Source organism: Palaemon carinicauda, chromosome 25, assembly GCF_036898095.1.
Source record: "Palaemon carinicauda isolate YSFRI2023 chromosome 25, ASM3689809v2, whole genome shotgun sequence".
NCBI lineage: Eukaryota > Metazoa > Arthropoda > Malacostraca > Decapoda > Palaemonidae > Palaemon > Palaemon carinicauda.
In genome coordinates, this window is record NC_090749.1 from 72,959,552 (window position 1) to 72,969,551 (window position 10,000).

Sequence of the window (10,000 nt, forward strand, 5' to 3'; positions counted from 1 at the left end):
CGCTTTGAAATGGATCATGCAGTTTACTATTAGTACCACGTCTACTGTTATTACTTGATAATATCAACAACAACAACGATAATAATAATAATAATAATAATAATAATAATAATAATAATAATAAAAATAATAATAATAATAATAATAATAATAATAATGAATATATTAGACATAATTATGCTACTTGAAAAATAAAAAGCTTTATACATTTTACGACTGAAAAAGACGTTAATCTAATAATAGGTAATAATGGGTATGTATAAATAAAACTATCTATTCAATGAAGTGCTAAATGCCCAAAAATACTATAAAACGATTTTACAATATATTGTGGATCATATTTATAAATGAACATCATTATGAGAGCTTCGAAAATCTTCATGCACTGATCAGCAAATAATGTCGTATATTTTTATTCTTTATCTATTTCCACCAGTACGTTGTTTCCCCGATAGTTGGTGGATAAAAGAAAAAAAAAAGACAGAGGAAGGAAAGCAGTCAAAGCCATTATTAACCTTCAACTGTTGAATCAAGCAATTTCACATATGTTGATCGCTAACACACTTTCCCCCTCTGCACACACGCCTTTATAATTACAGTCATCTGTTAGTTGCTGGACAGTCCCTCTCTACCTATTATATCAAGGGTTTATTCTTTTTAAGCTTCATTGTGCATCTATGCCATAAGAAATTACATTAGTATCATTATCATTATTATTACTAGCTAAGCTACAACACTAGTTGGAAAACCAGGATGCTATAAGTTTAAGGAAAGGAATTAAGACAGAATAGTGTGACTGAGTGTTTCCTCAAGCAAGAGAACTCTAACCCAAGAGAGTGAAAGACGATGATACAGATGCAATAGCACTAACCAAGACTAGAGAACAATAGTTTGATTTTGGAATGTATTTCTCCTAGAAGAACTGCTTACCAGAGCTAAAGTCTTTTCTACCCTTACCAAGTGGAAAGTAGCCACTGAACAATAACAGTGCAGTAGTTAACCCCTTGAGTGAAGTAATAATTATTGATTATTTTTATTATTATTATTATTATTATTATTATTATTATTATTATTATTATTATTATTATTATTATTATTATCCTATAAATATTTTCATTTCTGTTATCTATTTCATGAAAAGTACTATTATTTATAATTTCCCCCTTTCACTAAGATAAACATTCTAACAAAATAGTAAAAAATACACATATCTTATCAGTCTATCCACTGACGTTCTTATCAAAACTTGAATATGAAAATACTAAAAAAATCTTTTAAAAATCAGATTAAAAATGAGATAAGAAAGCTAATTTTTTTCATGTAGCTTTTATGAACAATTATTTCTCAGGGCTAATAAAAAAAGAATCACTTTTTATTTTTCTAAATAAGCTTTAAACTAAAAAGAAAAAAAAAGTAGTAGTTTTTGTTATATTGCTATTTGGATGAAATTTCTATAGGGTTCTCAGAAATAAACAAATGAGTTCTATTGTGACAAACTGGCAACAATATACACCCTGGAAATATAAGCTTCTAAAAAGGAAATTATAAATATAGGTGTCTTTCATCTAGGTATTTCGAACATTTCTTTCATCTTGATCATTTTTAGTCAGTTTTTTTAACTAGGAAAGTAATATTTTTGTATTTTTGGCTTTTAAAATTAGCTCTTTTTAATAATTTGTTTTTATTTGAAAATAATGCTTTTGTTATTTTTGGATTTTAAGATTATCTATTATAAGTCACGAAACTAAGAAAATGGGTTTTATGGCAACAAACTGGCAATAAGAAAAAGCATTTTAAATGGAAATAAGAAATCTAGTGTTTTTTTTATCTAGGTCTTCTAAAAAAAATTCTAATTTTTGTCTTTAGAACAGTATTTTGTAAACTAGAAAAGTAATGCTTTCGTTATTTTTTCTTTCAAAAATCAGCTCCTTCTATAGGGCATTTGGAAATAAAGAAAATGGATTCTATAGCGACAAACTGGCAATAAGATTGTCCATGGAAATATAAGCTTCAAAGGGGAAATAGAAAGTCTAGTTTTTTTTTCTAGGTCTTCTACTAAACATTTTAATACTTTTTCAACTTAAAAATAGTTTTTTTTTTTTTTTTTTTTTTCCGTATGAGATCTTTCTAAAGGACGTTCCAAAATAAATTAACGGATCATATGGCGACAAACTGGCAATAGGAAACACCCGGGAAATAAAAGTTCCTCTTTTTGCTGAAAAGAAATGTGAAAGTAGGATAGTGTAGTGGGGCCCTCAACTGTACATCCTTGCATACAAATGGCCTATTTTGAACATTGAAAGTTGAGGATGTTATTGCCTCTCATTCTTTCTTAAATTTATTACGTGCTTAGGCAAATTTCTCAATAAAAAACAAAAAACAAAGAGATAACAAAAGAACATAGGGGATAGTTACTGGCCTATTCCCCATTGCAAGGGGTAACACCATATTTTCGAAAGGATTCTTTTCGAAAGTTTATAAATAGTAGCTCAAAACGTTCCATTTTGTTTCTTCTTTGAATACGAAAACTAATTTTGAATGTGAAAACATGAATTTTGAATGTGTAAACATGAATTTTGATTGTGAAAACGGATTTTGAATGTGAAAACATGAATTTTGAATGTGTAAACATGAATTTTGATTGTGAAAACGGATTTTGAATGTGAAAACATGAATTTTGAATGCTGTACTAATCAGGGATACCCATACTACGTTGGTTTGCTGCGACCGATCAGATAATCTCCCACCAACACCAATCACAATTTGACCAGCAGGGTAAGAAAACTGGCCAAACAAAAAAATAAATAATTGCAAGTCTAAGGCCTCTGACCCGCAATGGACTAGAAATGGCTGTGACGACACTCATTGCTTAAATCGAACCAGAGAGAGAGAGAGAGAGAGAGAGAGAGAGAGAGAGAGAGAGAGAGAGAGAGAAAATCTTTCTCTATCAGTATTACTCCAGAGGGCTGTAGTTTTTAGCCCAAAGATTGTGTCCCCATAAAATAGAAAAACTACTTCCGTTGCCATAATGCCTCTAAAAACATGCGTTCAACCACAACAGGAATATTCTAAATTAAAAAAAAAAAAAAAAAAATAAGAGAGTATATAAAGGTACACTGTTGACTGTCTAAAAATTAGAAAAAGATAAATCACAAACGAAACTGAAGACTGCAAACCTTGAATATTTTTGAAGAACTACGACAATATTTCACATTCCACAAATATACAAGAAAAAAAAAACTTAAATATAGCAGTATTATACAATAAAATAATGTACACTTATGGCGACAAACATAATATTCTTTCTATGTAAAAAAAAAAAAAAAATCGTTAACAATATCTTATATTGTCCAAAAAGTTAATATCCCCCATAAACCTAAAAACAGGCGTAATACACACACACACACACACACACACACACAAAAGATCCTGTGAAGCCTTCTTAAAATAATCCGGATTTGAATTTATGCCTATGCTGTACTGCTTTAATATCGTCGATTCATGAAATGCCACAGACTTGTGGGAGGGGGGAGGGTAGCATGAAGAATAGGGCCATTAAGAGTCTAAATGGTAACTTTTACATTAGTTGGTTATGTCAGATTTTAAGGTATTGAAGTTGACAGCACTGAAGATATTTTAGAGATTTAAGGTAGTATCCCAACTAGCCACCCGTTGATATACTACTGCTAGAGAGTTAATGAGTACTTTGACTGGTCAAAAAGTACCATATTGGATCCCTCTCTCTGGTTAGGGCTTATTTCATCTTTGCCTACTCTTGACAACACTAAAATTTTCAAACAATTCTTATTCTCTAAAGAGGTTAACTACTCCAATTGTTCAGTGGCTACTTTCCTCCTGGTAAGGGTAGAAGAGACTCTTTAGCTTTGGTAAGCAGCTCTTTTAGGAGAAGGACACTCCAAAATTAAACCATTGTTCTCTAGTCTTGAGTAGTGCCATAGCCTCTGTAACATGGCCTTCCACTGTCTTGGGTTAGAGTTCTCTTGCTTGAGGGTACACTCGGGGGCACTATTCTATCTTGTTTCTATTCCCCTTGTTATTTTTAATTTTAACCTCTAATCCTAACCTTGTTTCGGAAAAACTGGAAACGAAAGACACCATATTATATTATTATTATTATTACTTACTAAGCTACAACCCTAGTTGGAAAAGCAGTATGCTATAAGCCCAGGGGCTCCAACAGGGAAAATAGCTCAGTGCGGAAAGGAAAAAAGGAAAATAAAATATTCTAAGAAGAGTAACAACAATAAATATCTCCTATAAAAACTATAAAAACTTTAACAAAACAAGAGGAAGAGAAACAAGATAGGAGAGTGTGCATATTATGCCAAGAGGTCTAACCTAGTCATCCAAACCTTTTATTCCTAAACCATAAGTTTCATATACTATAAAACCTAGTGCCATAACCTCTGTACAATGGTCTTCCACTGTCTTAGGTTATTAGAGTTCTCTTGCTGGAGGCTATACTCGGACACACTATTCTATCTTATTTCTCTTTCTCTTGTGTTGTTAAAGATTTTATAGTTTATATAGGATATATTTATTTTAAGTTTGTTACTTCTCTTATTTTATTTTCCTGGTTACTTTTCCTCACTGTGCTATTTTTTCTGTTGGAGCCCTTGGGCTTATAGCATCCGGATTTTCCAACTAGGGTTGTAGCTTAGCACATAATAATAATAATAATAATAATAATAATAATAATAATAATAATAATAATAATAATAATAATAATAATAATAATAAATCTCACCTTGAACTAATAAACTTTATTCGAGCTATGACCGGAATGTGGAATGTGTTTATGTTCAACAGACTGACATAATTCTCTCGTCTTATTTTATATAAGACATATCTATTTCAACTCTGTTACTAATTTTAAAACATTGTATAATTACTCACTAGTTCTCATGTAGTTCATTTACCTTCTTATTTAATTTCCTCACTACGCTACTTTTTTCCCTGCAGGAGCCCTTGGGGTTATAGCATCCTGCTTTTTCAATAATAATAATAATAATAATAATAATAATAATAATAATAATTACAACAAAAACAACAACAATAACAATAATAATAATAACAATAATAATAATAATAATAATAATAATAATAATAATAATAATAATAATTACAACAAAAACTATAATAATAATAATAATAATAATAATAACAACAGCATCAACAATAATAATAATAATAATAATAATAATAATAATAATAATAATAATAATAATAATAATAATAATGAAAAAAATAATAATATTAATAATAATACAACTATCACACCAAGATCTAACATTTTTCTATAAAAGCAGGATCGTCAAACCATCAAATGAATCCCTGTTCTACCTAAACTGGATATTATAAATTTATTAGATAACGAGGTTGAAATTAGGCCATTTTAGAAAATTTCATAAGATAAATCCTCTTTCGAACCCTCTCATTAATCACAGGTGTAGCACCTGTGACACGTGATTAGCTCATCTGTTCATGTCGAACAGTGATCTGCATGTTGCTGCATAATTAATCATGCTGGCTTGTGCACTCAAATATAAATATTAAATATCGGCTACGCTTGTACTTAATATATATACTGTCGTATATGAAAAATGGTTCCTGTACTAATTAGGGTAATGAATTCATAGACATTTTGTGATTAATATGTGAAAACATTAAAGGAGTTAACATGGAAATTACAAAATGTGAAAGCGAGACAATGAATGTGAGGTAGTTCGATATAAAAATTACTTTCAAAGACACAAATAGTAAATTTTGCAAATAATATATAAAAAAATAAAGGAAAAACCATGTGAATATAATGAACACTCTACGTTGACCAGACCACAATAAGTAAAGAAATTAAAATATATAAAACAAAAATAAATTTATACTTTTCAAATATCAAGATAATATAAGCCATTTGTTGAAAAATAAAATCAACCTTATAATTCGCTTCCAAAAGAGAGATTTCCCTCTTCCCATGAAACTATGAATGAGTGATCTATTTAATTTAAAAATTCACGCAATAAAAAATAATAGAACCCTTAATTTTAATAATTAATATTATCTAAAGGAAAAGATTGACCAACAAACTGAGGGAAAAATAAGATATATATTATATACACGAGATAAGAAAATAAATGATAAATTAGGGATAAAAATCTATGATAAAATTTTATCTATTAAGCCTTGGAATCTTAGAAACCCTACAATCTTAGAAATAATAAACACAGAAACTATTAGAATCAGACAACATATTCAAACCGAATTGTAAAGTTCTTAGCCTTCTAAAGACTGTATTCAGAAATATAATATTGCTTATGCATTACACCGTGTGTACACATAACCAATACGTAATCATGCCAAATGGACCTTCGTTTTTTTTCTTTTATCTTACTGGTTTAAATGGGTTTTTTTTTCGTCTTACTGGTTTAATTATTCGCTGGAAGAGATAATTGGTTTGATTTGTTCAAATTTATTAATTTCTGATTCGGTATTCCACATCTTTTGCCAACAGGGGAGCTTAATGCCAAGTTGTGGTAAATTTATTGCTGATTTAGCAGCAATATTTACCGTCTGAATTAAAGTTTATTTAAGAAATTTAAAGGTTTAAATGTCACTCATGGTAGGCAGACGTAATGATCAACGCACATGCCCCCAAGCCACCAAAGTTAGGAACAGGGAGGCCAGACAATGGCTGCAGAGGACTCAGAAGGTACACTTATAGGCTCCCCCAAACCCTTCATCCTTAGCTGATATAGATGGCAAGGTTACAAACACCAGAGGAAGCTTCATAGCTTTAGCGAGTTTTAAGGACGGATTGAGAACTGTCTTGTTTTGTCTGAGGATGTATACTCAGCTCCCATCGAAGATTTAAAGCTATTGCATAGTGATGTACTTTCCTTTGAATGCATATGTTCCAAGGTATGTTGTTTATGGTGCCTCAAAGTATTACTCAATTTCTTCAATAAATGGATAAGATGAGATTATATTCTTGTTTTCTTCATAATCCAATGTGGAGGGAAAAGGGGTATTTGAAAAAAGGTTCATCTTCATGTTTGTGAATTTTAATGACACATTTGCTCTAATGGGAAATAGAGATTTTAGATTGCTTATAAATGCATTACTTTTGTTGAAGAGCTTTCTTATTGCAGAATTGGTGGATCGAAAATTAAAAGCATTTAGCATTGCAATAAAATCTCGATGCATGGGAAGAAGGTTATTCAATTTTTTGGGAAATGGATTTGAGCATCGCCCAATTTGAGATTTATATTTTGTTTTTGGTTCCATCTGCTATTTTTATAAAACAACATAGCTAGAGTTTCTATATACAGTCTGAACCCAATAGACGCAGTCTAAACTTGCATATTTTGAGTAGCATTATTAAGACTGTTTTGCAATTGATGAAGAGTATTTGAAGAGCAGTATATTGCAAGGTCGTACACATAAATGCCACTTTGTACTCCTTGTGGTATTTGAGTCACTATGGCATTAATTGAAAATTGTGGGTACACCACAGTCAAGCTTGAAAGATTGTGAATATATGTTGTCCATACCATGAAATTATCCACGATCCACATTGTGATGTCAAAGGATTTCAACAGTGAATGACTCTGGGTCTCCATTGATCATCTAAAACCTGCTTATCTTCTGCCAGATGACCCGCCTACAGTTCGCCTCTCTAGATCAGGGCGCCCTATTTAACATGTACAGTATGTCATTTTTAGGGGGGGGGGGGGGAGCCATGTACCAACCGTGTGTCACACGATCGTACATAGTTCATTTTGTGCTTGTATTTTCGCTCTCCCCTCGCACTAAAAAGAACCTGAAAAATCATGTCTGCTTTTTTCCTCTGTAACATTGTCGATTTCTCAACATGAAAATTCTTATTGCTTTGACATTTTGTATATAAAGGAGAGTGTTCTACAATAAACTAACTCAGTTGCTTTCACACTGCTTTTGAGTTCACAACCTTCTCTCGGCCCATTACATTGGTGACCCCGAAAGTCGACTCGCTCCCACCGCCTTCCATACCCACCCCCTCGCCCCTCCATCGTTGGTACAATGGCAGACTCTACAGAAGTTGGCGCTGCGGCTGCCCCATTGAAACTTTCACCGTTTGCCAGCGGAGAGGCGTTTGCGTGGTTTCAGCGTGCAGAAGTCCAGTTTCGCATCAAGGGGGTGACTCGCTCAACCACCAAAGCAGATTATGTTCTCGCGGCGATACCCGAGGACACCTTCCCGGAAATATCCGACTGGCTTTGTGAACAAGGAGACACCCCAATAGCGTATGACGCCCTCATAACATACCTTCTGCAGAAGTACTCGCCGTCGCCAGCCGCCATCTTTTTATGGTTTATCTATTGATATAAAAATTGCATATTTCAATGGCTTTGGAAATAGACGCTAGGTCTAAAGACTACAAAAATGTGATAGATACACCTTAGCCAAAGGGGGTTAGATTTCTTATTATATCAAAATTTACATCATCTTCACCAGGAGTTGTTCAACTAGAGTTAGATAAAAGCAAAATGACTCCTGTTGAGTAAATATTTCATTGCAATGAATGTCTTCCAAAACATCAAAATTCAATAGCGTTGTTTCTTCTCTTCTGTGATAGATCGGAAATGAACATCTAACTTACTAATATTGCTTTCGTTTTCAATATTGCACACAATAATATTTGGAATTGGCGGGGTATCATGTACTAGAGAGCCATTCTGCATTAGATAATGTCTTGCATGTCTGCCATGGGAACCATTTATTTTTTCTAGATTTCTGATATACTAAAAATATATTTTGCCAAGATATTATCCTACTTTTCATTACTTTTTTTTTCTGTTTCAATACACTAATTTCTATGGCATTATCAACGATTTTTTTTTATATAGTATTTCTCAGCATTAAAGGTTTAAAGGCCAGTCATGAATGACAGAGGCAAGGGACAGTGACATTTCCCTATCAAGCAGGATAATGCTCTACAGTAGATACTGACCATATATACATATGATCAGCGCCTAAGCCCCCTCTTCACCCAAGCTAGAACCAAGGAGGGTCAGGCAATGGTTGCTGATAACTCAGCCGATAGACCTATAGGTTACCCCAAACCCCGCATCCTTGGCTCACAAGAATGGTGAGAATACAACGACCAAAGAAACTAACGAGTTTGAGCGGGATTCGAACCCCAGTCTGGCATTCACCAGTCAGGGACGTTACCACATCGGCCTCCACAACCAGTGCTAAGTTTCTAACTATTCTATTTAAGGTTTCTATTTTCCATCCAATTGTGCGTTTTCTTTAATCAATTTGGTTACTAGCACGGGACAGAGTATTTCATTAGCCGGGCATTAGTCAAAGGCATATATTTATCAGCTGCTTGTGTGTTGAAACTTACAAAGACATCGTGTGCTTGATCATGATCTTGTAAATGACTAAACTTGAACTTGTTCCAATCAGCTGTACTTGTATTATACCGTTGAATAGGAGGAGTTGGTGTATGTCAAAACGTGATTATCAAAATAAGGAAACAGTAACTGCCCTAAAGACCGTCTAAGACGTTCCATTCAAACCTATCAACAATATTGTTAGAATAAAGTCAAGTCTATTAAGGAAAATGTTCTATGAGAGTTTCAACGGTATGATCATTCAGTATTTGTTCACCCTTGGACCCGTTGGTATCAGTACTAACCCAAGTGGTCTCCCAGAGGGGATTATGGGCATTGAAGTCTCCTAATAATAAGAGACCTTCCATATTTGGCAATATTTTGGGTAAGTTTTACAAATTATAGTTGCAAGGGAGTTGATTGTGCATATCATAAATATTAAAGGAGTTACTATCACGATGAAATTTAACTACAGATGATCGAAATTCTTAAGTGTTGAATCTCTTGGCATCGTGAATTATTCTGTTACGTATCAGAAAAAAAGGACAGAGGGAGAAGATTATTATTATTATTATTATTATTATTATTATTATTATTATTAA